General features: G+C 40.3%; 20 non-coding genes across 20 annotated transcripts; 9 read left to right on the forward strand and 11 right to left on the reverse strand.

The window, feature by feature from the left end:
• Window positions 1–5,313: 5,313 nt before the first annotated feature.
• On the reverse strand, window positions 5,314–5,386 carry TRNAV-AAC (transfer RNA valine (anticodon AAC)). Its single transcript has one exon. It is a non-coding gene; the product is annotated as a tRNA-Val (tRNA).
• Window positions 5,387–5,784: 398 nt separating this feature from the next.
• On the forward strand, window positions 5,785–5,858 carry TRNAV-CAC (transfer RNA valine (anticodon CAC)). Its single transcript has one exon. It is a non-coding gene; the product is annotated as a tRNA-Val (tRNA).
• A 297-nt stretch (window positions 5,859–6,155) lies between these two features.
• TRNAV-AAC (transfer RNA valine (anticodon AAC)) lies at window positions 6,156–6,228 on the reverse strand. The gene has a single exon. It is a non-coding gene; the product is annotated as a tRNA-Val (tRNA).
• Window positions 6,229–6,626: 398 nt separating this feature from the next.
• On the forward strand, window positions 6,627–6,699 carry TRNAV-CAC (transfer RNA valine (anticodon CAC)). Its single transcript has one exon. It is a non-coding gene; the product is annotated as a tRNA-Val (tRNA).
• Window positions 6,700–6,996: 297 nt separating this feature from the next.
• Window positions 6,997–7,069, reverse strand: TRNAV-AAC (transfer RNA valine (anticodon AAC)). The gene has a single exon. It is a non-coding gene; the product is annotated as a tRNA-Val (tRNA).
• Window positions 7,070–7,467: 398 nt separating this feature from the next.
• Window positions 7,468–7,540, forward strand: TRNAV-CAC (transfer RNA valine (anticodon CAC)). Its single transcript has one exon. It is a non-coding gene; the product is annotated as a tRNA-Val (tRNA).
• A 297-nt stretch (window positions 7,541–7,837) lies between these two features.
• Window positions 7,838–7,910, reverse strand: TRNAV-AAC (transfer RNA valine (anticodon AAC)). The gene has a single exon. It is a non-coding gene; the product is annotated as a tRNA-Val (tRNA).
• Window positions 7,911–8,308: 398 nt separating this feature from the next.
• TRNAV-CAC (transfer RNA valine (anticodon CAC)) lies at window positions 8,309–8,381 on the forward strand. Its single transcript has one exon. It is a non-coding gene; the product is annotated as a tRNA-Val (tRNA).
• Window positions 8,382–8,901: 520 nt separating this feature from the next.
• On the reverse strand, window positions 8,902–8,974 carry TRNAV-AAC (transfer RNA valine (anticodon AAC)). The gene has a single exon. It is a non-coding gene; the product is annotated as a tRNA-Val (tRNA).
• Window positions 8,975–9,948: 974 nt separating this feature from the next.
• Window positions 9,949–10,021, forward strand: TRNAV-CAC (transfer RNA valine (anticodon CAC)). The gene has a single exon. It is a non-coding gene; the product is annotated as a tRNA-Val (tRNA).
• Window positions 10,022–10,541: 520 nt separating this feature from the next.
• On the reverse strand, window positions 10,542–10,614 carry TRNAV-AAC (transfer RNA valine (anticodon AAC)). Its single transcript has one exon. It is a non-coding gene; the product is annotated as a tRNA-Val (tRNA).
• Window positions 10,615–11,335: 721 nt separating this feature from the next.
• Window positions 11,336–11,408, forward strand: TRNAV-CAC (transfer RNA valine (anticodon CAC)). The gene has a single exon. It is a non-coding gene; the product is annotated as a tRNA-Val (tRNA).
• Window positions 11,409–11,700: 292 nt separating this feature from the next.
• Window positions 11,701–11,773, reverse strand: TRNAV-AAC (transfer RNA valine (anticodon AAC)). The gene has a single exon. It is a non-coding gene; the product is annotated as a tRNA-Val (tRNA).
• A 398-nt stretch (window positions 11,774–12,171) lies between these two features.
• TRNAV-CAC (transfer RNA valine (anticodon CAC)) lies at window positions 12,172–12,244 on the forward strand. Its single transcript has one exon. It is a non-coding gene; the product is annotated as a tRNA-Val (tRNA).
• A 520-nt stretch (window positions 12,245–12,764) lies between these two features.
• On the reverse strand, window positions 12,765–12,837 carry TRNAV-AAC (transfer RNA valine (anticodon AAC)). Its single transcript has one exon. It is a non-coding gene; the product is annotated as a tRNA-Val (tRNA).
• A 721-nt stretch (window positions 12,838–13,558) lies between these two features.
• Window positions 13,559–13,631, forward strand: TRNAV-CAC (transfer RNA valine (anticodon CAC)). The gene has a single exon. It is a non-coding gene; the product is annotated as a tRNA-Val (tRNA).
• A 297-nt stretch (window positions 13,632–13,928) lies between these two features.
• On the reverse strand, window positions 13,929–14,001 carry TRNAV-AAC (transfer RNA valine (anticodon AAC)). Its single transcript has one exon. It is a non-coding gene; the product is annotated as a tRNA-Val (tRNA).
• Window positions 14,002–14,146: 145 nt separating this feature from the next.
• Window positions 14,147–14,219, forward strand: TRNAV-CAC (transfer RNA valine (anticodon CAC)). Its single transcript has one exon. It is a non-coding gene; the product is annotated as a tRNA-Val (tRNA).
• A 297-nt stretch (window positions 14,220–14,516) lies between these two features.
• Window positions 14,517–14,589, reverse strand: TRNAV-AAC (transfer RNA valine (anticodon AAC)). Its single transcript has one exon. It is a non-coding gene; the product is annotated as a tRNA-Val (tRNA).
• A 515-nt stretch (window positions 14,590–15,104) lies between these two features.
• On the reverse strand, window positions 15,105–15,177 carry TRNAV-AAC (transfer RNA valine (anticodon AAC)). Its single transcript has one exon. It is a non-coding gene; the product is annotated as a tRNA-Val (tRNA).
• Window positions 15,178–15,275: the final 98 nt, after the last annotated feature.

Here is a 15,275-nt window from a genome sequence, read left to right on the forward strand (position 1 = left end):
ATAGCCGACAAATCAGTGTACAGAGGATGCCAATTTTGGTAGTGGAATAAACCACACTTAATCCAAGCTCTACCAATTTAAAGTAGGAGACTCGGGTCAATGATGTCATATCTATTTTCATTGCCAACAACACTGGGCTCAGCACATTCCAAGGTATTTCACAATCACCATGTCACTGTCTGAGACATACCATTATGCCACAGGGAGAGACAGGATGTATGTATCTCAAATTCTGCTGACAACACAATCCAGTGACTGTATCAGCAGTCTTAAAAATAAACATGTGCAATGGGTTGTTGCAAAGTATCCAAACATGTGCGCTTTTATTTCACACAGCCAGGGCTCTGTACTTTTCACTTACAATTTATGTCACATTATTCCCCCCTGAGTTCAACACACCGGGGTTGATTTCATAGCATTTTTTCACAGACATAAATTATTTTGAAAAATTGAAATTGGTTATACATTTAGTGGTAATTATTATCTGAAGTCTATCCTCTCAATCGAAATAGTACACAAAATCAAGGACAGAAGTCACAGCTCAAGTTGACTTTTGACTGCCATTTTGTTTGTCAATTTAACCTCTCTCCCCAAACTCCCAATGCTGGTCTGCAGCCCAGCAGTAGGAATGTGGTTTGAGATCTTTCTGGCCACAAATAAAATAAAAACTAGTTTTCATGAATACGTCAAAAATAATTAAATATGGAGTAGTTTATTCTTCACGCACAAGTGCGGGTTTTCTACTTTTAAATTTCTAGTTACACTAAATCCAAATGGAAATATATATATGCCACCCAAATAAAGGTAAATACATTTTTCACGGCAGTGCAAATTTCCCATACAGGGTTATTCACTCACAGTTTATAGTTCAGTTCTATTTCATGTCTTCCTCATCTGATTCCACAAAAATGCACTTTGACTGGTTCATAATTTTCACTTTCATCCGATCTCTCCTAATGTCTTCATCACAAACGTCGCATACTCTCGACCTTTCTTTATTCCGAGTTGCTTCCAGCTTCCCCAATTAACTCTCACGGCGGGCGCCAACCGTGACATCTCTTTCCATTTTGGTCTGATTCCGCATTCCTTCGCCCTCTTTACTGGACCTATTTCTGCATCAGCCATCTGGGCTTCCTTTATCTGATCACCGCTCACCTTAGGTTGAATTCTGACAGCCCATACCTGGGTCTCTATTTCCGTTTCCACCATCCTGGTGTCCACTATTCCTTTTCCCATATTCACCTTTTCTGTGTCCCTCATGCAAGTGGGAGTATCCTGCAATGAACTGCTATACTCTCCGGCCCTGGAAATCACAGCGCTATGTTTCCCCTGCCAACCACATTTCCCACATGGTCTCCTTATAACCCGTCAGTTTTCCCGTGGATTTTCCCTGGCCTATAACCTTATACTCGGATTCCCCAAGGACTTCGATCCACCTGGCGAGTTTTCCTCCTGGACACTTAAAACTCAACAACCACCTTAGAGCTGCATGATCAGTCCTGATGGTGAATTTCCTACCGTACAAGTACTGCCTGTAGTATCTCACGAAATTCACCAATACCAGTAATTCTTTCCTTGTGACGCAATAATTCCTTTCCGCTTTACTCAGCGACCTGCTGCCATACCTTATCACCCTTTCCTTTTCATCCTGGACCTGTGATAAGACAGCACTAATACCTGTTTCACTTGCGTCTGTATCCAGCACATATTCTCCTGTTTCCTGTGGATACGCTAGTACAGGGGCAGACATCAGACACTCCTTTAATACCTGGAAAGCAATCTCACATTCTGTATCCCAGTTAAACACTTCATTTTTCTCCGTTAATCTGTGCAAAGGTACTGCTATTTTGGCAAATCCTTGTACATACCGGCGGTAGTAGGACGCCATCTCCAAGAAACTTCTTAAATCCTTCACACTTTTTGGCGTTGACCACTCCTTTATGGTTCTCTCTCTTTGTCTGGATCGGTCGCTACACCATCTTTTGACACTATATGACCCGAATACATTGCACTGGTTCTGCACAGGTCACATTTCTTTGGCTTGAGTCTTGACCTGGCTATCAGCAATCTGTTCAATACTTTTTCCAAACGCTCTAATTTCTCATATACATCTCTGCCGTACATAATAATATCGTTTAAGGTCTTGGAACTACAACTTGGTTCAATAATACTGGCTTTTAGCATCTTTTCTACTTCCAATGCAGGTCTCTGCACCACATGTATACGTTGATATTGTTTTCTTGACAGCAGTGTTTCTGATGCCCCAGTATCTATTAACAATATCTTTGCAATCCATCTCCTTTGTCTGCCGCAAATATCCCGCCTGTCTACTTTCCTTTTTTGGGGGGTTTCTGTATCTGGTTCCTCTAGTTTCTTTTCCCCTTGCTGTGTACCCTGCCCCTCCTTCTCTGCACCATTTTTACTGCTTGTTGGGGTTGCCTGGGCCTGTCTGCATTTCCGAGCCAGCCCTGGTCCCTGGGGTTAGTTTTGATGCATTTCCAGCATATCTGCTTGGTGGGGTGGTACAGTTTCTCTTTATATGCCTCCGTCCACCACATCTGTAACACTCAATTCCTATCAGGCGCCACCTTTCTGGTCCTTCTGGTCCCCCACTGCATGGCTGTTCTGCTATCAGGCTTGGTTGAAATTGTCCTACCCCCATTTCTTTCATTCCTTCATTCAGCTCCATCACCTCCGAGTCACAATCAAAATTTCAGCACTCTGCTAAATTTGGGGTACTGCTCAGCCAGTCTTTGTTTCTCTGACATCACGTGTGACTCAGTCTCCAATGCAGCCTGTATCTCCTGGTCAAAAGTGTTTGGATTTGCTCTGAATATACCGTCTCTTATTTCCTTTTCAGGGATGGCATTCTTAAAATACTGCCTGCCCAGCCTTTCTTGGGAAGCAGGGTCCATACCTGTGTAGGTCATCTCTGTTAAATCACGTATAGCTTCACCCAATTCCTGCAAACTTTCATCTTTCTTGTGCTGCCTAAACCATAGTTCTGCCGCATAGGTATCTGCTTGCCCACTGGGACTAAATCTCTTGTCCAATCTTGCGACTAACTCTTGGTATGGTATTTCTCCACCATCTGTTTCTTGGGTCAGCACTTTGTGCGCCAAACTGGACAAACTCACTGCTAAATACCTCGACTTGCGTACCATATCGCAATTATTTACAATTGCACTTTGCTCAAAATAGGCTTTGTAATCTCTCCATGGCGTTTTCCCATTAAATTTTTCTGGAATTATGTTAGGCTTTGTCACAGCATACATGCCCCTCTGACGGAAAGCCTCCTCTCCTTTCAGTGCTTTTTCTCTGTACAACTTTGGTCTAACTACCAGATCTGGATCCTCCTTTACCTCCTCAAATAAATCTGAGGTGGGGTTTGTCAGCCATCTGCCAGTTGATTGTGCCCGGGGGTACCCAAGCCATAAGTCATCTGCTCTGTCAGCTGGTCTCCCTCTCAATGCTGATCGGTACCATGGTGTGGCTGTATCCAGCCTCCATGGTATATCTGTTTTCTCTGCTACTGCTGATTCACTCCGCTTTTCCGCTGTAACTCTACTGCTAGTCAACAGGTCAGCTTTACTCATTTCTTGGGTCCCATAGCCAGAGGTTGGTGTCACCTGTGGGGGCAGCTCCTCTGCTTTACCCTCTGGCTGCACAACCCCCTCTTTTTCAGTCTCCACTGGATCTTTAAGCTCTGTAGTATCACCAGCTGCTGCCTGTGCAAACTGTATTTCTCTTAATGTATCAACAAAAATGTGCTGATCATTTCTTTGCTCTGCATCAGCTACTGGTTCAATCTGGATACTCTCTACTGGAATCGGCTTTGCCATTTCTGGATCTGCTACAGGTTCAGTCTGGATACTTTCTACTTGAATCTTTCTCTGTCATTTCTTGATCTGTAACAGGAGTCGCCTTGATCTGCTTTCTCTGGTTCACCTCCTCTGCACCAGTTGTATCCCACCGCTGCCACCAATGTGACGTTAAATGCGGGGGGGGGGCCTTTATGGGGCTACACCGTATTCAGGATCGGGGAGTTTGTCTTTAATACCGGTCTAATAGTCTTTGTCTTTGGTAGCGTGCTTATCTAATAAGTCTCCTCCCTCTCAGCTCGTCCGCTGTCACGGGGTGGGGATCGTTTGGTGAATGTATATCACCACAACTGAGACTGTGCAGAGAAAGAAATATACCAGTAACGATTATAACAAATCAACACAACACAATATATACGGTTTCCTGTACTTTAATAAACAAATAACAGGGATGCTGGTCACTGGAACCAGCAAGGAGGGGGATACACTGTAAAATAAAATAAATTAGAGACTTGATCGATGCTGCAGGGAACACTCCACTCTCCATTGGACAGCAGTGTGCAATGTTGCGTTCCTTCGTATCTGGCACACTGGCGAAGCAGCTGCACTACAATTTAAACTCGTGCTCTGTGTCCAGGGAGTATCGGCAACTGCACTGCTATCTGCTGCTACTGGTAGCACTGGTACAACGGGAGTAGTTCAGGCAGTGAGCTTCGGTGGTTCCTGTTGATCAGCAGGGATCACTGCACAGCACGTCTGCATATGTACCCCTGTATAGGGTACAGCTCACTGGAGTCAGGAATCAGCATCACAAGATGTTACAGGATCAAGTCAGGTCACCTTCCTGACTAAAGATTTTCCCCTTATGTCTCAACTTAAATACCCTAGCTAATTTATGGCCATGCAAATAATAAAATGTATATAACGAAATGATTGGTTATCTCGAAATAGCCGACAAATCAGTGTACAGAGGATGCCAATTTTGGTAGTGGAATAAACCACACTTAATCCAAGCTCTACCAATTTAAAGTAGGAGACTCGGGTCAATGATGTCATATCTATTTTCATTGCCAACAACACTGGGCTCAGCACATTCCAAGGTATTTCACAATCACCATGTCACTGTCTGAGACATACCATTATGCCACAGGGAGAGACAGGATGTATGTATCTCAAATTCTGCTGACAACACAATCCAGTGACTGTATCAGCAGTCTTAAAAATAAACATGTGCAATGGGTTGTTGCAAAGTATCCAAACATGTGCGCTTTTATTTCACACAGCCAGGGCTCTGTACTTTTCACTTACAATTTATGTCACAATATATAGTGCTAAGTTATACTTGGAACATTGATAACGTGGATTAAAATGCAAATAACTTTGATTAACGCCACTGCAGAACGGCAGTTCAAGAGAAGTTAGCTTTATGGGCACGTAGTTTCACATGGTATCCAGCATAGATATCGTTTCAAAATATTTACTGGCTTCATATTGTTTCCGCCTGGGCTCGAACCAGGGACCTTTCGCGTGTTAGGCGAACGTGATAACCACTACACTACGGAAACAGGCTGCTTGCTTTTCTCACATCTTCTCGAAAATACATTTAACAGTATAGTGAATTGATCACACAATCTTCCAATTTTGCAGTTTCAAAAACTTGCGAATACAACATTTGAAGCCTAACTGATTTGATGGGCACGTAGTTTCACATGGTATCCAGCATAGATATCGTTTCAAAATATTTACTGGCTTCATATTGTTTCCGCCAGGGACCTTTCGCGTGTTAGCCGAACGTGATAACCACTACACTACGGAAACAGGCTGCTTGCTTTTCTCACATGTTCTCGAAAATACAATTAACAGTATAGTGAATTGATCACACAATCTTCCAATTTTGCAGTTTCAAAAACTTGCGAATACAACATTTGAAGCCTAACTGATTTTTTGGGATTTCATGTAACGAGTTTTCGTAGTGTAGTGGTTATCACGTTCGCCTCACACGCGAAAGGCCCCCCGGTTCGAAGCCGGGCGAAAACAAATATCATTTAGTTTTAATTGACGCCACAGGAGAAAACAAATTCCAATTTACTTATAATTAACACCACCTTACGAAACGTGTCGTTGAAGACAATAGGTAAATTAGTGTACATTACACCTCTATTCATATATAGTGCTAAGTTATACTTGGAACATTGATAACGTGGATTAAAATGCAAATAACTTTGATTAACGCCACTGCAGAACTGCAGTTCAAGAGAAGTTAGCTTTATGGGCACGTAGTTTCACATGGAATCCAGCATAGATATCGTTTCAAAATATTTACTGGCTTCAAATTGTTTCCGCCTGGGCTCGAACCAGGGACCTTTCGCGTGTTAGGCGAACGTGATAACCACTACACTACGGAAACAGGCTGCTTACTTTTCTCACATCTTCTCGAAAATACATTTAACAGTATAGTGAATTGATCACACAATCTTCCAATTTTGCAGTTTCAAAAACTTGCGAATACAACATTTGAAGCCTAACTGATTTGATGGGCACGTAGTTTCACATGGTATCCAGCATAGATATCGTTTCAAAATATTTACTGGCTTCATATTGTTTCCGCCAGGGACCTTTCGCGTGTTAGCCGAACGTGATAACCACTACACTACGGAAACAGGCTGCTTGCTTTTCTCACATCTTCTCGAAAATACAATTAACAGTATAGTGAATTGATCACACAATCTTCCAATTTTGCAGTTTCAAAAACTTGCGAATACAACATTTGAAGCCTAACTGATTTTTTGGGATTTCATGTAACGAGTTTTCGTAGTGTAGTGGTTATCACGTTCGCCTCACACGCGAAAGGCCCTCGGTTCGAACCCGGGCGAAAACAAATATCATTTAGTTTTAATTGACGCCGCAGGAGAAAACAAATTCCAATTTACTTATAATTAACACCACCTTATGAAACGTGTCGTTGAAGACAATAGGTAAATTAGTGTGCATTACACCTCTATTCATATATAGTGCTAAGTTATACTTGGAACATTGATAATGTGGATTAAAATGCAAATAACTTTGATTAACGCCACTGCAGAACGGCAGTTCAAGAGAAGTTAGCTTTATGGGCACGTAGTTTCACATGGTATCCAGCATAGATATCGTTTCAAAATATTTACTGGCTTCATATTGTTTCCGCCTGGGCTCGAACCAGGGACCTTTCGCGTGTTAGGCGAACGTGATAACCACTACACTACGGAAACAGGCTGCTTGCTTTTCTCACATCTTCTCGAAAATACATTTAACAGTATAGTGAATTGATCACACAATCTTCCAATTTTGCAGTTTCAAAAACTTGCGAATACAACATTTTAAGCCTAACTGATTTGATGGGCACGTAGTTTCACATGGTATCCAGCATAGATATCGTTTAAAAATATTTACTGGCTTCATATTGTTTCCGCCAGGGACCTTTCGCGTGTTAGCCGAACGTGATAACCACTACACTACGGAAACAGGCTGCTTGCTTTTCTCACATCTTCTCGAAAATACAATTAACAGTATAGTGAATTGATCACACAATCTTCCAATTTTGCAGTTTCAAAAACTTGCGAATACAACATTTGAAGCCTAACTGATTTTTTGGGATTTCATGTAACGAGTTTTCGTAGTGTAGTGGTTATCACGTTCGCCTCACACGCGAAAGGCCCTCGGTTCGAACCCGGGCGAAAACAAATATCATTTAGTTTTAATTGACGCCGCAGGAAAAAACAAAATCCAATTTACTTATAATTAACACCACCTTATGAAACGTGTCGTTGAAGACAATAGGTAAATTAGTGTGCATTACACCTCTATTCATATATAGTGCTAAGTTATACTTGGAACATTGATAATGTGGATTAAAATGCAAATAACTTTGATTAACGCCACTGCAGAACGGCAGTTCAAGAGAAGTTAGCTTTATGGGCACGTAGTTTCACATGGTATCCAGCATAGATATCGTTTCAAAATATTTACTGGCTTCATATTGCTTCCGCCTGGGCTCGAACCAGGGACCTTTCGCGTGTTAGGCGAACGTGATAACCACTAGACTACGGAAACAGGCTGCTTGCTTTTCTCACATCTTCTCGAAAATACATTTAACAGTATAGTGAATTGATCACACAATCTTCCAATTTTGCAGTTTCAAAAACTTGCGAATACAACATTTTAAGCCTAACTGATTTGATGGGCACGTAGTTTCACATGGTATCCAGCATAGATATCGTTTCAAAATATTTACTGGCTTCATATTGTTTCCGCCAGGGACCTTTCGCGTGTTAGCCGAACGTGATAACCACTACACTACGGAAACAGGCTGCTTGCTTTTCTCACATCTTCTCGAAAATACAATTAACAGTATAGTGAATTGATCACACAATCTTCCAATTTTGCAGTTTCAAAAACTTGCGAATACAACATTTGAAGCCTAACTGATTTTTTGGGATTTCATGTAACGAGTTTTCGTAGTGTAGTGGTTATCACGTTCGCTTCACACGCGAAAGGCCCCCGGTTCGAACCCGGGTGAAAACAAATATCATTTAGTTTTAATTGACGCCGCAGGAGAAAACAAATTCCAATTTACTTATAATTAACACCAGCTTATGAAACGTGTCGTCGAAGACACTAGATAAATTAGTGTACATCACACCTCTATTCATGTATAGTGCTGAGTTATACTTGGAACATTGATAACGTGGATTAAAATGCAAATAACTTTGATTAACGCCACTACAGAACTGCAGTTTAAGAGAAGTTAGCTTTATGGGCACGTAGTTTCACATGGTATCCAGCATAGATATCGTTTCAAAATATTCACTGGCTTCATATTGTTTCCGACTGGGCTCGAACCAGGGACCTTTCGAGTGTTAGGCGAACGAGATAACCACTACACTACCGAAACAGGCTGCTTGCTTTTCTCACATCTTCTCGAAAATACAATTAACAGTATAGTGAATTGATCACACAATCTTCCAATTTTGCAGTTTCAAAAACGTAGTTTCACATGGTATCCAGCATAGATATCGTTTCAAAATATTTACTGGCTTCATATTGTTTCCGCCTGGGCTCGAACAAGGGACCTTTCACGTGTTAGGCGAACGTGATAACCACTACACTACGGAAACAGGCTGCTTGCTTTTCTCACATGTTCTCGAAAATACAATTAACAGTATAGTGAATTGATCACACAATCTTCCAATTTTGCAGTTTCAAAAACTTGCGAATACAACATTTGAAGCCTAACTGATTTTTTGCGATTTCATGTAACGAGTTTTCGTAGTGTAGTGGTTATCACGTTTGCCTCACACGCGAAAGGCCCCCTTTTCGAACCCGGGCGAAAACAAAAATCATTTAGTTTTAATTAACGCCGCAGGAGAAAAGAAATTCCAATTTACTTATAATTAACACCACCTTATGAAACGTGTCGTTGAAGACAATAGGTAAATTAGTGTACATTACACCTCTATTCATATATAGTGCTAAGTTATACTTGGAACATTGATAACGTGGATTAAAATGCAAATAACTTTGATTAACGCCACTGCAGAACTGCAGTTCAAGAGAAGTTAGCTTTATGGGCACGTAGTTTCACATGGAATCCAGCATAGATATCGTTTCAAAATATTTACTGGCTTCATATTGTTTCCGCCAGGGACCTTTCGCGTGTTAGCCGAACGTGATAACCACTACACTACGAAAACAGGCTGCTTGCTTTTCTCACATCTTCTCGAAAATACATTTAACAGTATAGTGAATTGATCACACAATCTTCCAATTTTGCAGTTTCAAAAACTTGCGAATACAACATTTTAAGCCTAACTGATTTGATGGGCACGTAGTTTCACATGGTATCCAGCATAGATATCGTTTCAAAATATTTACTGGCTTCATATTGTTTCCGCCAGGGACCTTTCGCGTGTTAGCCGAACGTGATAACCACTACACTACGGAAACAGGCTGCTTGCTTTTCTCACATCTTCTCGAAAATACAATTAACAGTATAGTGAATTGATCACACAATCTTCCAATTTTGCAGTTTCAAAAACTTGCGAATACAACATTTGAAGCCTAACTGATTTTTTGGGATTTCATGTAACGAGTTTTCGTAGTGTAGTGGTTATCACGTTCGCCTCACACGCGAAAGGCCCCCGGTTCGAACCCGGGTGAAAACAAATATCATTTAGTTTTAATTGACGCCGCAGGAGAAAACAAATTCCAATTTACTTATAATTAACACCAGCTTATGAAACGTGTCGTCGAAGACACTAGATAAATTAGTGTACATCACACCTCTATTCATGTATAGTGCTGAGTTATACTTGGAACATTGATAACGTGGATTAAAATGCAAATAACTTTGATTAACGCCACTACAGAACTGCAGTTTAAGAGAAGTTAGCTTTATGGGCACGTAGTTTCACATGGTATCCAGCATAGATATCGTTTCAAAATATTCACTGGCTTCATATTGTTTCCGACTGGGCTCGAACCAGGGACCTTTCGAGTGTTAGGCGAACGAGATAACCACTACACTACCGAAACAGGCTGCTTGCTTTTCTCACATCTTCTCGAAAATACAATTAACAGTATAGTGAATTGATCACACAATCTTCCAATTTTGCAGTTTCAAAAACGTAGTTTCACATGGTATCCAGCATAGATATCGTTTCAAAATATTTACTGGCTTCATATTGTTTCCGCCTGGGCTCGAACAAGGGACCTTTCACGTGTTAGGCGAACGTGATAACCACTACACTACGGAAACAGGCTGCTTGCTTTTCTCACATGTTCTCGAAAATACAATTAACAGTATAGTGAATTGATCACACAATCTTCCAATTTTGCAGTTTCAAAAACTTGCGAATACAACATTTGAAGCCTAACTGATTTTTTGCGATTTCATGTAACGAGTTTTCGTAGTGTAGTGGTTATCACGTTTGCCTCACACGCGAAAGGCCCCCTTTTCGAACCCGGGCGAAAACAAAAATCATTTAGTTTTAATTAACGCCGCAGGAGAAAAGAAATTCCAATTTACTTATAATTAACACCACCTTATGAAACGTGTCGTTGAAGACAATAGGTAAATTAGTGTACATTACACCTCTATTCATATATAGTGCTAAGTTATACTTGGAACATTGATAACGTGGATTAAAATGCAAATAACTTTGATTAACGCCACTGCAGAACTGCAGTTCAAGAGAAGTTAGCTTTATGGGCACGTAGTTTCACATGGAATCCAGCATAGATATCGTTTCAAAATATTTACTGGCTTCATATTGTTTCCGCCAGGGACCTTTCGCGTGTTAGCCGAACGTGATAACCACTACACTACGAAAACAGGCTGCTTGCTTTTCTCACATCTTCTCGAAAATACAATTAACAGTATAGTGAATTGATCACACAATCTTCCAATTTTGCTGTTTCAAAAACTTGCGAATACAACATTTGAAGCCTAACTGATTTTTTGGGATTTCATGTAACGAGTTTTCGTAGTGTAGTGGTTATCACGTTCGCCTCACACGCGAAAGGTCCCCGGTTCGAACCCGGGCGAAAACAAATATCATTTAGTTTTAATTGACGCCGCAGGAGAAAACAAATTCCAATTTACTTATAATTAACACCACCTTATGAAACGTGTCGTTGAAGACAATAGGTAAATTAGTGTACATTACACCTCTATTCATATATAGTGCTAAGTTATACTTGGAACATTGATAATGTGGATTAAAATGCAAATAACTTTGATTAACGCCACTGCAGAACGGCAGTTCAAGAGAAGTTAGCTTTATGGGCACGTAGTTTCACATGGTATCCAGCATAGATATCAAAATATTTACTGGCTTCATATTGTTTCCGCCTGGGCTCGAACCAGGGACCCTTCGCGTGTTAGGCGAACGTGATAACCACTACACTACGGAAACAGGCTGCTTGCTTTTCTCACATCTTCTCGAAAATACATTTAACAGTATAGTGAATTGATCACACAATCTTCCAATTTTGCAGTTTCAAAAACTTGCGAATACAACATTTTAAGCCTAACTGATTTGATGGGCACGTAGTTTCACATGGTATCCAGCATAGATATCGTTTCAAAATATTTACTGGCTTCATATTGTTTCCGCCAGGGACCTTTCGCGTGTTAGCCGAACGTGATAACCACTACACTACGGAAACAGGCTGCTTGCTTTTCTCACATCTTCTCGAAAATACAATTAACAGTATAGTGAATTGATCACACAATCTTCCAATTTTGCAGTTTCAAAAACTTGCGAATACAACATTTGAAGCCTAACTGATTTTTTGGGATTTCATGTAACGAGTTTTCGTAGTGTAGTGGTTATCACGTTCGCCTCACACGCGAAAGGCCCCCGGTTCGAACCCGGGTGAAAACAAATATCATTTAGTTTTAATTGACGCCGCAGGAGAAAACAAATTCCAATTTACTTATAATTAACACCAGCTTATGAAACGTGTCGTCGAAGACACTAGATAAATTAGTGTACATCACACCTCTATTCATGTATAGTGCTGAGTTATACTTGGAACATTGATAACGTGGATTAAAATGCAAATAACTTTGATTAACGCCACTACAGAACTGCAGTTTAAGAGAAGTTAGCTTTATGGGCACGTAGTTTCACATGGTATCCAGCATAGATATCGTTTCAAAATATTCACTGGCTTCATATTGTTTCCGACTGGGCTCGAACCAGGGACCTTTCGAGTGTTAGGCGAACGAGATAACCACTACACTACCGAAACAGGCTGCTTGCTTTTCTCACATCTTCTCGAAAATACAATTAACAGTATAGTGAATTGATCACACAATCTTCCAATTTTGCAGTTTCAAAAACGTAGTTTCACATGGTATCCAGCATAGATATCGTTTCAAAATATTTACTGGCTTCATATTGTTTCCGCCTGGGCTCGAACAAGGGACCTTTCACGTGTTAGGCGAACGTGATAACCACTACACTACGGAAACAGGCTGCTTGCTTTTCTCACATGTTCTCGAAAATACAATTAACAGTATAGTGAATTGATCACACAATCTTCCAATTTTGCAGTTTCAAAAACTTGCGAATACAACATTTGAAGCCTAACTGATTTTTTGCGATTTCATGTAACGAGTTTTCGTAGTGTAGTGGTTATCACGTTTGCCTCACACGCGAAAGGCCCCCTTTTCGAACCCGGGCGAAAACAAAAATCATTTAGTTTTAATTAACGCCGCAGGAGAAAAGAAATTCCAATTTACTTATAATTAACACCACCTTATGAAACGTGTCGTTGAAGACAATAGGTAAATTAGTGTACATTACACCTCTATTCATATATAGTTCTAAGTTATACTTGGAACATTGATAACGTGGATTAAAATGCAAATAACTTTGATTAACGCCACTGCAGAACTGCAGTTCAAGAGAAGTTAGCTTTATGGGCACGTAGTTTCACATGGAATCCAGCATAGATATCGTTTCAAAATATTTACTGGCTTCATATTGTTTCCGCCAGGGACCTTTCGCGTGTTAGCCGAACGTGATAACCACTACACTACGAAAACAGGCTGCTTGCTTTTCTCTCATCTTCTCGAAAATACAATTAACAGTATAGTGAATTGATCACACAATCTTCCAATTTTGCTGTTTCAAAAACTTGCGAATACAACATTTGAAGCCTAACTGATTTTTTGGGATTTCATGTAACGAGTTTTCGTAGTGTAGTGGTTATCACGTTCGCCTCACACGCGAAAGGTCCCCGGTTCGAACCCGGGCGAAAACAAATATCATTTAGTTTTAATTGACGCCGCAGGAGAAAACAAATTCCAATTTACTTATAATTAACACCACCTTATGAAACGTGTCGTTGAAGACAATAGGTAAATTAGTGTACATTACACCTCTATTCATATATAGTGCTAAGTTATACTTGGAACATTGATAACGTGGATTAAAATGCAAATAACTTTGATTAACGCCACTGCAGAACGGCAGTTCAAGAGAAGTTAGCTTTATGGGCACGTAGTTTCACATGGTATCCAGCATAGATATCGTTTCAAAATATTTACTGGCTTCATATTGTTTCCGCCTGGGCTCGAACCAGGGACCTTTCGCGTGTTAGGCGAACGTGATAACCACTACACTACGGAAACAGGCTGCTTGCTTTTCTCACATCTTCTCGAAAATACAATTAACAGTATAGTGAATTGATCACACAATCTTCCAATTTTGCAGTTTCAAAAACTTGCGAATACAACATTTGAAGCCTAACTGATTTTTTGCGATTTTATGTAACGAGTTTTCGTAGTGTAGTGGTTATCACGTTTGCCTCACACGCGAAAGGCCTCCGGTTCGAACCCGGGCGAAAACAAAAATTATTTAGTTTTAATTGACGCCGCAGGAGAAAACAAATTCCCATTTACTTATAATTAACACCACCTTATGAAACGTGTCGTTGAAGACACTAGATAAATTAGTGTACATTACACCTCTATTCATATATAGTGCTAAGTTATACTTGGAACATTGATAACGTGGATTAAAATGCAAATAACTTTGATTAACGCCACTGCATAACTGCAGTTCAAGAGAAGTTAGCTTTATAGGCACGTGGTTTCACATGGTATCCAGCATAGATATCGTTTCAAAATATTTACTGGCTTCATATTGTTTCCGCCTGGGCTCGAACCAGGGACCTTTCACGTGTTAGGCGAACGTGATAACCACTACACTACGGAAACAGGCTGCTTGCTTTTCTCACATGTTCTCGAAAATACAATTAACAGTATAGTGAATTGATCACACAATCTTCCAATTTTGCAGTTTCAAAAACTTGCGAATACAACATTTGAAGCCTAACTGATTTTTTGCGATTTCATGTAACGAGTTTTCGTAGTGTAGTGGTTATCACGTTTGCCTCACACGCGAAAGGCCCCCTTTTCGAACCCGGGCGAAAACAAAAATCATTTAGTTTTAATTAACGCCGCAGGAGAAAAGAAATTCCAATTTACTTATAATTAACACCACCTTATGAAACGTGTCGTTGAAGACAATAGGTAAATTAGTGTACATTACACCTCTATTCATATATAGTGCTAAGTTATACTTGGAACATTGATAACGTGGATTAAAATGCAAATAACTTTGATTAACGCCACTGCAGAACGGCAGTTCAAGAGAAGTTAGCTTTATGGGCACGTAGTTTCACATGGTATCCAGCATAGATATCGTTTCAAAATATTTACTGGCTTCATATTGTTTCCGCTTGGGCTAGAACCAGGGACCTTTCGCGTGTTAGGCGAACGTGATAACCACTACACTACGGAAACAGGCTGCTTGCTTTTCTCACATCTTCTCGAAAATACAATTAACAGTGTAGTGAATTGATCACACAATCTTCCAATTTTGCAGTTTCAAAAACTTGCGA

This window comes from Saccoglossus kowalevskii, chromosome 19 (genome assembly GCF_978046115.1).
Source record: "Saccoglossus kowalevskii chromosome 19, keSacKowa6.1, whole genome shotgun sequence".
Lineage (NCBI taxonomy): Eukaryota > Metazoa > Hemichordata > Enteropneusta > Harrimaniidae > Saccoglossus > Saccoglossus kowalevskii.